Source organism: Notolepis coatsorum (genome assembly GCF_963971535.1).
Source record: "Notolepis coatsorum genome assembly, chromosome: 14".
NCBI classification, from domain to species: domain Eukaryota; kingdom Metazoa; phylum Chordata; class Actinopteri; order Aulopiformes; family Paralepididae; genus Notolepis; species Notolepis coatsorum.
Window position 1 is genome coordinate 24,295,553 of NC_140178.1, and position 13,471 is coordinate 24,309,023.

The following is a 13,471-nucleotide window of genomic DNA, read 5'->3' on the forward strand; positions in this document are numbered from 1 at the left end:
ACCATGAATACTGGAGACACTGGGTTCGCCTGTTCGAGCCCAGCGCTCCACATTGCTTTCAGTTTAGCTGGTCGTCTGTACTAATACACATTGGCAGTATTAGGGGTGGGAAACTGATGGGTGGGGATCGGGCGTTGTGGACAGCGACTCCTACAGGTCGGTTGGTGCGCCGGCGCAGTAGAATCAGGAAGCGATGGGGGCAGCGCCCCTCCAAAGCGCAGACCCCTGACTCTGAAAGATCGCGTCGCGCAGGTGAAAAAATGCGACTGCTGTTACCTCGAGTATCGGAGGGGACTCGTGCTATGACTTAGTCCACATTGCAGCCGGCTTGTGGGAGGCAAGAAACAGCGTTCGAGACGGGAGGGTTGAATTGGATGATACGAAATTGGGATGGGAGAAAAAGTGGATAAAAAAAAAGAATTGTGTCCTGTGTAAAGCAATAGCTAATCAGTCTTTAGTAGGGGCATTCTGCATTTTTCTCGTGAAAATTAGTGAATATGCTCTATAAAATTTTGTAGAACTAAGGGATATCTAAGCACAAAAAAATGTATGATTCTCCAAAAGAGGTCCAACTTGCAACACTTTCTCATTTAGTGCGGTTAGTACATATACCAGCAAGTGACTATCAAACATTAATCAAAAATAGGTTTTCATCCAATAGGCACAGTTTGGAGGCATTTTTAGCTGCTCTTTCATTCACTTGCTGACATCACTAAGATGTTTGGTTCCTAACTAAACTAAACACCAAAAATACATCCATAGAGAGACTGCCATCTAATAGTTAAATGGGGCCCTGATGTCGTTGGTGACGAGCTGATGACATCACCTGGCACCAAGATCAGCCAATATTCTTTTTCAATTCAATTCAAACTTTAATACGGATTCATGGTCCAGATGAAAAAAAACCTATATAAAACTACACAACAGGCAAAAATAACCACTTAATATACACATCATTATATGCTAATGTCCGTTAAAGCCAGAATGATCTAATTTCCAGAGTAATTTAGCCGACGGATACATTTATACATGAGATTTCTTAAAACAGCTTGGGAGGTATTGACACGTGCAGCCACTAACATTTCACTTGCACTCCACCATCTGGGTATTTTAAGTAATATTCTCATGGCATCATTATAAAAGCTACTTGAAGTCTCCGCAAACCTTTGTGGCTTGACCACAAGTGTGCAGTATAAAGTGGTGTACAATATGCTCTGAACTATACACATACTAAACTTGCGGCGGACTCAGGCTGTTTGAAGGGCAGGGACGAAAAGAAAAACATGGGACCCCATCAGTGAGCAAAAAGCTATGATGCGTCATGTATGGTGAAATAGTTTTCATCCTTGATTAAGATTAACATTAACAAGTAGATTTATCATGGTGTTTGAAAAGTAAATTATCATGGTGTTTGAAAAGTGGATTTATCATGGTGTTTGAAACTGAGATTTAACATGGTGTTTGAAGGCCTAAACCATTGCTGCAGTGGTACATTTATCAATGCTAAAGATATCAGTGAGGAATATAAATATTTGGGAAACATGGTCTGGGTTGAAAAATAGTGAACCTATTCTCTAAAAGCTATTTACAACATATATTTTACAGGATATAAAACAGTTTAACAGTTAAAGTTATTTCAAGTGCCGTTGAGCTTCTTCCTTTCTCTCTCCTAACTCCTATACTCTCCTCCTGTCCCCCCTTCTCTCCTCCTGTCCTCCCCTTCTCTCCTGTCCCCCCTTCTCTCCTCCTGTCCTCCCCTTCTCTCCTGTCCCCCCTTCTTTCCTCCTGTCCTCCCCTTCTCTCCTCCTGTCCCCCCTTCTCTCCTCATGGCCTCCCCTTCTCTCCTCCTGTCCACTCCTTCTCTCCTTCTGTCCTCCCCTTCTCTCCTCATGTTCTCTCCTCCTGTCCCCCCTTCTCTCATGTCCTCCCCTTCTCTCCTCCTGTCCCCCCTTCTCTCCTCCTGTCCTCCCCTTCTCTCCTGTCCCCCCTTCTTTCCTCCTGTCCTCCCCTTCTCTCCTCCTGTCCCCCCTTCTCTCCTCATGGCCTCTCCTTCTCTCCTTCTGTCCTCCCCTTCTCTCCTCATGTTCTCTCCTCCTGTCCCCCCTTCTCTCATGTCCTCCCCTTCTCTCCTTCTGTCCTCCCCTTCTCTCCTCATGGCCTCCCCTTCTCTCCTCCTGTCCTCCCCTTCTCTCCTCCTGTCCTCCCCTTCTCTCCTGTCCTCCCCTTCTCTCATGTTCTCTCCTCCTGTCCTCCCCTTCTCTCCTTCTGTCCTCCCCTTCTCTCCTCCTGTCCTCCCCTTCTCTCCTCCTGTTCTCTCCTCCTGTCCTCCCCTTCTCTCCTGTCCTCCCCTTCTCTCCTCATGGCCTCCCCTTCTCTCCTCCTGTTCTCTCCTCCTGTACTCCCCTTCTCTCCTCATGGCCTCCCCTTCTCTCCTCCTGTCCTCCCCTTCTCTCCTCCTGTCCTCCCCTTCTCTCCTCATGGCCTCCCCTTCTCTCCTCCTGTTCTCTCCTCCTGTACTCCCCTTCTGTCCTCCCCTTCTCTCCTCCTGTTCTCTCCTCCTGTACTCCCCTTCTCTCCTCCTGTCCTCCCCTTCTCTCCTCATGTTCTCTCCTCCTGTCCTCCCCTTCTCTCCTCATGGCCTCCCCTTCTCTCCTCCTGTTCTCTCCTCCTGTACTCCCCTTCTCTCCTCATGGCCTCCCCTTCTCTCCTCCTGTCCTCCCCTTCTCTCCTCCTGTCCTCCCCTTCTCTCCTCCTGTCCTCCCCTTCTCTCCTCCTGTTCTCTCCTCCTGTACTCCCCTTCTCTCCTTCTGTCCTCCCCTTCTCTCCTCCTGTTCTCTCCTCCTGTACTCCCCTTCTCTCCTCCTGTCCTCCCCTTCTCTCCTCATGTTCTCTCCTCCTGTCCTCCCCTTCTCTCCTTCTGTCCTCCCCTTCTCTCCTCCTGTCCTCCCCTTCTCTCCTCATGTTCTCTCCTCCTGTCCTCCCCTTCTCTCCTTCTGTCCTCCCCTTCTCTCCTCCTGTCCTCCCTTTCTCTCCTCCTGTTCTCTCCTCCTGTCCTCCCCTTCTCTCCTTCTGTCCTCCCCTTCTCTCCTCCTGTCCTCCCCTTCTCTCCTCCTGTTCTCTCCTCCTGTCCTCCCCTTCTCTCCTTCTGTCCTCCCCTTCTCTCCTCCTGTCCTCCCCTTCTCTCCTCCTGTTCTCTCCTCCTGTCCTCCCCTTCTCTCCTCCTGTCCTCCCCTTCTCTCCTCCTGTCCCCCCTTCTCTCCTCATGTCCTCCCCTTCTCTCCTGTCCTCCTGTCCTCCCCTTCTCTCCTCATGTCCTCCCCTTCTCTCCTCCTGTCCTCCCCTTCTCTCCTCCTGTCCTCTCCCTCTCTCCTCCTGTACTCCCCTTCTCTCCTCCTGTCCTCCCCTTCTCTCCTCCTGTCCTCCCCTTCTCTCCTCATGTCCTCCCCTTCTCTCCTCCTGTCCTCTCCTTCTCTCCTCCTGTCCACTCCTTCTCTCCTCCTGTCCTCTCCTTCTGTCCTCATGTCCTCTCCTCTCCTCCTGCCCTCCCCTTCTCTCCTCATGTCCTCTCCTGTCCTCTCCTTCTCTCATGTCCCCCCTTCTCTCCTCCTGTCCTCCCCTTCTCTCCTCCTGCCCTCTCTTTCTCTCCTCCTGTCCTCCCCTTCTCTCCTCCTGTCCTCCCCTTCTCTCCTCCTGTACTCCCCTTCTCTCCTCCTGTCCTCTCCTTCTCTCATCCTGTCCTCCCCTTCTCTCCTCCTGTCCTCCCCTTCTCTCCTCCTGTACTCCCCTTCTCTCCTCCTGTCCTCCCCTTCTCTCCTCCTGTCCTCCCCTTCTCTCCTCCTGTCCTCTCCTTCTCTCATCCTGTCCTCCCCTTCTCTCCTCCTGTCCTCTCCTTCTCTCATCCTGTCCTCCCCTTCTCTCCTCCTGTCCTCCCCTTCTCTCCTCCTGTACTCCCCTTCTCTCCTCCTGTCCTCCCCTTCTCTCCTCCTGTCCTCCCCTTCTCTCCTCCTGTCCTCTCCTTCTCTCATCCTGTCCTCCCCTTCTCTCCTCCTGTCCTCCCCTTCTCTCCTCCTGTACTCCCCTTCTCTCCTCCTGTACTCCCCTTCTCTCCTCCTGTCCTCTCCTTCTCTCATCCTGTCCTCTCCTTCTCTCCTCATGTCCTCTCATCCTGTCCTCTCCTCTATCTCTCCCTCTATCTCTCCCTCTCTCCCCCCTCTCTATCTTCCCCATTCTCTCCATTAAACGTAATATATTGTACCTGGATACTGGCTGGATCAGTGGGATATTTTAATGGCAACAGGAGAGTATGCAAGTTATTTGTTGTTGTCGTTTGAATAATTCCTCTCCCTATCATCATTTTCATCCTCGCTTTCTTTAGCATCTCCATGACCATCTTCATCATCATTTCTCTCCATAGCATCATCTGCATTATCTTTCCTCAACTTCTTCATCATTTCTCTCCATAGAATCATTGCATTTCTCTTTCCTCCACTTCTTCACCATCTCTCTTCCTGATATAATCATTTCCCTCTTGAATATCTCCATCTTCATTGTCTGCTGTCTTTATCTAAGGTGGAGCAAATAATATTTGTTTTATAATAGTAATATAATTGTACTGTATAATATTAGTACTGTAGCCTACAATGTTATAATTGTATTATAAAATAAATAATATGTCATATAGCAGTACCACTAGCCCTCTTGCCTTGATTGGAATAAAAAGGGTCTATGGTCAGTCAACTTAAATGTTTAAGACACATTTTTCTGTCAAACATAAGTGTTATTGACCATGTTAGCACCAGATTCTCAGTTATAATCCAAACTATGGCTCTGTGAGACAAGCTTGTACACATAGCTAGTAGTGAGGACTTACAAATACATACCTGTATCCTTATCTCCTCCCTTACTATTGTTGCTTTGGATCCAATTTTTCAAAGATTTTTCAGCTGCTTTTTAATATTCTTCCGATTTCTTTCTCTCCTTGGCTTGGACTTTGTGCCTCAGTTAAACTAGCTTACTCTAACCCAGTGGTTCCCAAACTGTGGTGCGCGCACCCCTTGTGGTGCTCGAGCGCCCTCTAGGTGGTGCGTGACATGAAAAGGCTAATGGTGGTAAACCTTTTTTTTTTTTTTTTTTTATACAATAAAATTTCATACAAATCTTAGTCAAACCTTTAGTATTATGGATATTAAACATGCTGGCAGAGTATTGTCGTGAACATTTTAATTAAATAAAGAAATTCCCTATCCATAGTCGCCGTGGGAAAAGATAAAATAAAAAATTAAATATGTGCACGGAGACCAGCAACAATTTTTTCGAACAGAAACCCATTGGGGGGTGCGCAAGCTAGGTCGGGAGGTGACAGGGGGTGCACGGCCAAAAAAGTTTGGGAACCGCTGCTCTAACCTAACCTAAATGATACATTGGGGGGGGGGGGAATAGGGACAGTGCAGATCGAGAAACATCAAAATGTTAGCTAGATATTAGCCCATCGGTTCCTTGCAAAAACTCAGAAATTATTTGCTAATAGCCATATAATGTGTTTAGAATATAAGCAGGGTTTAACTATTTTGCAACACCCCTAGACTGTCTTCATCATGGCACCCATTTTGGGAAAGCCTGCCCTAGTTATAATCTCCTGCATCACATTTTATCCACTAACAGCAGTCATTAAGACACGTTATTTAATTTTATTGCTATGTTTTCACCACTCAATAGGGCCCTTTAGCATGACGTTTTTCAACTGTGGGGGCACATGGTCAAGTTTAACCATTGGAAGGGCACCAATGGGCACGTCCTCTAATTTTCGCCACTCAAAAGGGCATTTTAGCGTGATGTTTTCAACTGGGGGCACATGATCAAGTTTAGACCATTGGAATGGCACCAATGGGCACATCCTCTCATTTTCGCCACTCAAAAGGGCATTTTAGCATGATGTTTTCAACTGTGGGGGCACATGGTCAAATTTAGACCATTGGAGGGGCACCAATGGGCACATCCTCTAGTTTTTTCACTCAAAAGGGCACTTTTGCGTGATGTTTTTCAACTGTGGGGCACATGGTCAAGTTTAGACCATTGGAAGAAAAAAGAAGAAACTTGACAGAAGGAGACGTGGTCCTCATCATCGATGACAACTCCCCAAGAAACTCTTGGTTAATGGGCCAAGTCACTCAAGTCCTACCGGATGCAAGAGGATTCGTGCGGCAAGTGCTGGTTAGGACAAAGACTAGCACACTTCGCCGGCCAATCTCAAAGCTGGTTCTGCTGGTAGAGGCTCAAGATGAACCACAGCCTGCATCCACCCCCCTCTCCTCACCCTAAGACGGCCCTTATCCTACCCTCCCTTTGAAGATGTGCACTCCCCCTCCCCCACGCCCCCAAGAATACACGCTACCCCCTCCCTTTACACACGCACACATTACACGCATCGTCTATACACACAACTATTTCGTAGATGAACTGTGCGCTACGTTTTTCACATTTGCGCTACGCTCAAGGAGCAGAAGATTGACGTAGACGACAGAGTACAACAACTTGCAATGGGCCTGGTCTACAAGATACACTACACGACCAAGGTACCCATGTACATGTCAAAATACTTCCCAAAGGTCAGTGAATACCACGATCACAACACCAGAGGGAGCTCCACAAATCATGTCAAACCCAGATTCGGCTCAAATAAGGGACTAAACACGTTTCGCAATTATGCCACATCAATGTGGAACGCCCTACCCAAAGCTGTAAAGGAATGTGGATCACTACCCACTTTCAAAACCTCTCTCAAGGGACACCTACGGGAGACTGCAATTCAACACTGGCCCCTGTAAATATCCTAACCCAATCATTCCAACCCCCTCCAATGTACAGTCATTTACCTAGTATGGTTTTGTCAATAGTTCAATGTACAATTGTGTTTGTTTGTACAGTGTCTCCTCCCCCCCCCCCCCTCAATGTACAGTGTTACTTGTTTATACAGTATGCCCCCCGCCCCCCCCCCCCCCCCCCCAACCACCTCCAATGTAAATTACCCAGTATGGTTGTCAATATCCCAATGTACCCAACCCCCCCCACCCAACCTCCAATGTACAGTTTCTACGTCAAATGTATATACTCCCTTTTCTTGACTCCTTCTGTATCACAAACAGTACTGTATTTGCAAATCTGGTATGTCATAAATGTATAGATGTAGCAGTACTGACTATCTGTATGTCATGTATGTCATATATGTCTATATGAATTGAAAATGGGGGACCCTGATGGAAACAAGACAAACGTCTTTCTCAGGTCTGCATCCCCTTAACAATTGTATGTATTGAGCCGTACTGTATTGTACCCATTCTGCAATCTGTTAAATAAAGTTTTCATTCATTCATTCATTCATTCATTCATTCATTCATTCATTGGACAGTGTGCAATGTGACGCGGACTTTGTAAAACAAAGAAGTATTGTGTTGGCTCCGTTAAGCATGTTTTTGGTAATTGCCATGTAAGGTTCCACGACAATTAGGGGCCGGGATGTTGGAGCCAAATGTATGTTTTTGTTTACTTTGTAAATAATTGTATAGGTCTATAGTCTATATTTCATATATTTCATACATAGCCTATAGATATAGTAGCTCTTAAAATGCCATAATCTATATAATCACTGTTAGTGCCAAATGTATGGTTGTGAAATGATTATTATTATTATTGTTATCTGTATGAATGAAGTCATGACTTATATACATAATGGGTTTTGTGATCATGTATTGTTGTAATTATTATATTTTTGATAAGCTAATTAGGGAGATGCCAATTGAGATGCATGTGGCTAATTTGGGGAAACAGGCATCAGGTGTTTAAAATGGGCTGGCCGTTACACAGCCAGGGTTCTAAGAATGTCTGATATGTGGCGACACGTTTTTTTTTACTATAAAGATGCAATCCTTATACAACGTAAATGCACCTTCTGGTTCTACTGGTATGCGCTTGGTTGACGCGCTCAGATAGCAGCACTCGGGAGATCGGTTTTTTTGACCGCTGCAGAGCAGCCTATATGTTTTGATTCTACAATACGATTTCGCCGTCAAACGGTAAGATACACATTTCCTATGGTTCATTGTGGGGATTATTGGAATCCGAAGATCTATATGGAAAATATGAAAGGAAAATAAATGTCTCATACAAAATCCGATCTCCCGAGTGCTGCTATCTGAGCGCGTCAACCAAGCGCATACCAGTAGAACCAGAAGGTGCATTTACGTTGTATAAGGATTGCATCTTTACACATTGATATTTAACCAGGGTAATTACATTGTTATTTAATCACATTGATATTTAACCAGGGTAATTACATTGATATTTAACCAGGGTAATCACATTGATATTTAACCAGGGTAATCACATTGGTATTTAACGAAAGGTTATCCTATAACCTAGTTATATGAATACTGGCAGAGCGTCTCGCTCTTGCCATTATGAGATAACTCTTATCTCCTAGCACCTACTGTGCTCATGAACAAACAATTTGTACCCATGCACGTGACCAGGCCACTCCCCAGCGTCCTCCTATAAGACGCCGGACATGGTCACACTCTACCTTCCTCGGAAAAAAAGTTTCCAACATTGAAAACCCAACCAAGGGACCTCAGGGCGCTGAGAGCGAGACGCTCTGCCAGTATTCATATAACTAGGTTATAGGATAACCTTTCGTTATATATCATACTGGTCATCGCGTCTCGCTCTTGCCATTATGAGATATGGGACAGAGCGGACGCGTGACCCGACAACGAAGGGGGGGAGGCAGTCAACTCCACCAAAGTGCAAAAAAAGGGGGAACCAAGACCCCTAAAAATGCACAGTACAGGCGGGACCACGTGTGACACAGCACCCCGTGGCACACACCCATACACCCCTGCTAGCCCACCGACTGGCGGGACGCAGGGGAGGTCCCAGACCTCAGAACCGCCTGGGAGACGGAACCCCCAGTAATGTCCATGAGGTAAAACATAACGAAGGGACCCGGGGAGGACCAGGAGGCCGCAGCACAGATGTCCTCCACCGAGGCCCCCCCTAACAAGGCGGCAGAGGCCGCCACTCCACGAGTGGAGTGCGCCCTGACACCCCCAGGGGGGACCTGTCCAGCCAACGTGTAGCAAAGGGCAATGCCCTCGCACAACCAATGTGACAGTTGCTGCTTGGACAGTGCCTTACCAGCGTGAGGGCCACCGTAACAAACAAACAGTTGATCGGCAGCCCTGAGATCCTGCGTCCGACTGAGGTAAACCCCCAAAGCACGGACAGGACACGACAGATAAAGGCTCGCTTCTAACCCACTAGCGTGAGGAGGCGGACCACACGCCTGAATCACAATATCCCTGGAGCGAAAAGAGCTCCGGATATTCTTTGGCCCGAAGACTGGAGTAGGCCTCAGAGTCGCACCGCTATTGGCCCGAATAGACAAGCACTCAGGCCGCACCGAGAGAGCACACAGCTCACCCACGCGCTTAGCGGAGGTGATGGCCAGCAGGAACGCAGTCTTGAAAGACAGCTGCTCCAACGGCGCCTGCTCAAGAGGCTCAAACGGGGCCTCTGACAACCGGCCCAGGACCAGTTGGAGGTCCCAACTCGGAGACGGAGAACGTTCCACCAGCTTGAGACGCCGAGCGCCAAGCAGGAAACGTTTCACAAGAGGGTGGCGTTTCGGATGGTGTCGACCACAGAAGGGTCAAGACCCATCCCCTCCAGACTCACCCCCTCAGCAGCCAAACCTTCAGTGGCTGTCCCAGAACAGGGAACAGACACAGAGATCCATGTGCCTGAGAGAGGGACCGCGGTGACCAAGGAACAGGCCACGGCGGGGCTACCAAGAGCTGGATCAGGACCGGGAACCATACAGCCATGCCTCGGTCCGGCGCGATCAGGATCAAAGTCCTGTGCTCCCGACGTATCCGCTCCAACAGCTGAGCTATCAGGTGTATGGGGGGAAACGCATACAGAATCCCGGGCGGCCATGGATACATCGAGAAGGCATCCACCCCCAAGGGAGGATTGTCCCCCCGACTGACCGAGAACCACAAGGGGCACTGGTGAGACAGATCCACCGTGGCTTCCCCGAACCGGTCCCAGACCCGTCTGACTATGTCTGGACGTAGTCCCCACTCGTCGGGATGAGGACCGCCCCGCGATATCACATCCGCTCCCCCATTCTGCTTGCCAGGGATGTGGAGCGCCCTCATAGCCAGAGCTCGACCGCCGCAGACAGACGGAGCGTACTCCACCCTGTCTGTTGACATACAACGCTGTCGTTGTGTTGTCCGTCCTGACTAACACGTGCTCGCACACCACCAGGTGGCCGAACCGCTTGAGGACCAGAAGGACCGCCTTCAATTCCAACACATTGATATGCAGTGCAGACCGGGTAGCATGGCACGTCCAGCTGCCTCCTACTGTGCTGGTCCGACACGTCCCCCCCATCCCGTGAGGGAGGCGTCGGTGAAGACCATGACGTGTGATAGCCTGCTGCCCATGGAGGGTACCAGTCCATACCTGTCAACACTGACGTTTTTCCCGGGATTGTACTGTATTTCAACCTTCTTCCCGCCCTGTTCACGGTTCACGGAATTGCCACGTTTTTTTGACATATTAATTTTTACAAAATGGCTGCAATTCCCCTCCGTGACGACAGGTGGCAGCAGTGTAGATTAGAACGTTATCACAGGAAGTCAGACCGGGAGACGGTTGCGATCCGAAGAAGAATAAGAACATCGACCGGATAAAGCTCAGAGCTCAGGGGAGAGACTGATGCACGAGGGTGTCAAATCAACTTAGGCGTCGGTTACACCTTTCGTATCATTTTCGTATCGTCGTCATAGGCGTTTCGCCGCGACGTCGTGCGCCTCGAGTCACACTTTCGTTTTTTTTCCGTTTTTGTCACCCGAGCACACTGATGTAGTACACTGCCAAAGCAGTAGGTGGCAGTAGGTGGCAAACATGAAGGCAATTTCAACCAATCAGAACTTGAATGTGCCTGCAAAGCAAATGTCAACAAGGCGGCCACCATCTTTTGCCTAGTTACCCAATGCAGCAATTTTTTTTCAGCAAAGCCTAATAAAAGTGCAATAAACAAAACGGATACATTCACTGTGTGTTCTGCCTGTCATTTGTTGATGAAACAAAACTAACATCAACACAAGTGACCACCAAGAGCGGATAGTTTAGTCTAAAAAAAGATCGGTAGCATTGTTAGCTGCATGCTAACGTCAATGGAGTATGCCATTATAACAATATAGCATTGTGGCTAGAAGCTAACGTTAGCTCACGCTACTTAGCCAGCACCAAACTGATGATATCGCGAGCTATCAGTAGTTAGATAACATTAGAGACAACGCTGTGTGTATTAAACAAAGGTGAATAGATGACTGGGCCATTTTGTTTAATGCTTGTTAAGTTGAAAGAGGATCTCTGAGCTAACAGGGTCTGAATCCTGATGGCTCACGTTAGCCAGCTGCTCATGCAATCGGTAATGCTAGCAGAATGAATGGATGTAAACTTTATTTAACATATTGCATATGGGTACAATACAATACGGCTCAATACAAACAATTGTTAAGGGAATGCAGACTGTTGTAGCTTGGACTTATAACAATAACTTGACAACACATGGTAGCTGAAGCTATTTGGGACACGGAGCTATGTCCCAAACACACACACTGTTGTCACCGGAAGGGCACGCAGATGGTATCTACTGCGCATGGGCGTTTTCGCAACAACGGCTCCGTGCTGACTACACGCTGTTGTCGAAGCGTTTTTTTTGCGTATCTCCAAACGCAAACACAATTTTGCGTTTCAGCCGTATCCACAAAAAAACGCCAAAAAACGCATTTCTGTGTAATAGGGACATGAAACGTCGTCAAAAACGTATAAAAAAACGCCAGGAATACACTAGTCTAACCATGGCCTTAGCCAGTGTCTCTTGATTGCCCACTCTGTGGCTTTTGTCTCTGGAACAAAAGGTTTGCAAATCTTCTGTGGATAAAACAATACAAAGTTACTGCAGGAATGTGTAAATGTGTTGGTGAACAGCCGTTTGCTCTGCGCCTCCCCTGTCCCCTCCTCCCATTCCTCCACGGAGAGCATGCCTTCACTGACGCCCAATTTCCTGAATGCGATTTATAAATATAAATTGATCCGTTTTAAAAGTTGTCGTGAATTGTCATGGTATGACAAATACAGTTACTGGTAACTCGCAGGCATTGCAGAGATATTGAGGAAAAACACAAAATCGCATTGGTTTTTTTTCTATCTCACTTTTCTCTGTAGACACACACACTGTTCCAAAAATGATATTCCCACTGCTAAATTAATGACCATAGGTATTTTTTATAGCTTTAACGAGTTGTAGTATTAATATGTAGCCTACAGTGATGAAGGTATAAAGACACTATGGTAATACATTGATTGATTGCTAACTTTAACAGATTGCAGAATGGGTACAATACAGTATGGCGCAATACACAATTGTTAATGGGATGCAGACCAGAGAAGGACTTCCCCCATTTTCAATTCATCATAACATTTACAGTAAAATCAAATACATTTACAGATTACAACCTTTATTTAATGGTTAATATTTTGATAAAAGGTAATTTACTGTATAGCATTTACACTTAAAGTAGGACATTTACAGTTTACCCATATTTTAGAATTGCTGGGTACATACAGGTTTTGACCAGCAGATGGCAGCGACGAGGCAGCTCCATTGGGAGGGGGCGGGGCCGGGGGAAGGGGCGGGGCTAAAGTGGCCACGTTTTTTTCAAATCCCAATGTTGACAGGTATGTACCAGTCCTCCCCCAGTGGTCGAGATCCCCCAGTATTGACATGGGAACCTTCAGTCGTTTCCACTTGCCTCTCACCAGGTCTATTTTCATACTGGAAAACCACCTCTGTATCCTCCTCATGAAGAGGAGGCCAAGAGGGACCACAGAGTGAGCAGATGCCATCATACCGAGTAGGCGCATCACGGACAGTGCCGTAACCGTCCTGCCAGGACGGAGTCCCCTGAGCGTGTCGAGAATAGCCACTCGCCGCCGCTCCGAGAGGGTTGCCCCCATGGGCCTTGAGCTTAGAACCAACGTGATACCCGGCCTGGTGAGGGCGGGGCTGGGGGAACTCGCGCTGCGACCCCAAGGGCCTCGAGCTCCCCCGCTGACAACCTTTGTTGTTGACAGACACAACACCAGGCTCACCAAACACAGACGCAGAACGTGTGGCGTGGGAGCCGCTTGACAGCACAACATTCTCACGGACAGACCCAGGCCTAGCCAGCAACTGGGTGTCAGCCCCTGTCCCCATGAGAAGCGAAACGTGGGGCCGCTTGTGCTTCATTGAAGGCACGCGGCCCGCAGCCAAAGGAAACAAATCAGAGCCCTTATCCCGCTGGTGTTGGGGGGGGGGGGGGGGGAGTGACCGGAGAGCGAGCTAGACACAGCTAGA